This window comes from Herpailurus yagouaroundi, unplaced genomic scaffold, assembly GCF_014898765.1.
Source record: "Herpailurus yagouaroundi ecotype Mexico unplaced genomic scaffold, PumYag 206, whole genome shotgun sequence".
Classification (NCBI taxonomy): Eukaryota; Metazoa; Chordata; class Mammalia; order Carnivora; family Felidae; genus Herpailurus; species Herpailurus yagouaroundi.
In genome coordinates this window covers 1,350,186-1,350,703 of record NW_024412437.1, presented here as the reverse complement: position 1 = coordinate 1,350,703, position 518 = coordinate 1,350,186, and positions in this window count along the sequence as shown.

The following is a 518-nucleotide window of genomic DNA, read 5'->3' as shown; positions in this document are numbered from 1 at the left end:
GGCCCCTCCTCTCTGGTAGAGCTGCAAGGAGGAGAGGAAAGCCTTCTCCATGCTCCCCCTCTTCTTCTGGCCTACAATTTTTCTTTTAAGTTTATTTTCGGAGAGAGAGAATGAGTTGGGGATGGGCAAAGAGAGAGAGGGACAGAGGATCCGAAGCAGGCTCTGTGCTGGCAGCAGAGAGCCCAGTGTGGGGCTCAAACTCTAGAACTCTGAGATCATGACCTGAGCTGAAGTCAGACGCTTCACCGACTGAGTCACCCAGGTGCCCCAGGCCTATATCTTTAATGACAGCCCACTCTGATCCTTCCTCTGTCCTGTCTGGAGAACAGCTCCATGGGTCCCAGTGCCTTCCCTAGCAGATAATGAATGAATCAGGGCACCGTTGGACAATGGCTCCAGAATGATGGATGAAAAGGAAGCTGTATCCCAAAAATGGGAGGTGGCAAGATGCAAGCACTCCCCTTCTGGGCCATTAGGGTGTGACTTTTCTTTTTCTTTTTTTTTTTTTTTTTTTTTTT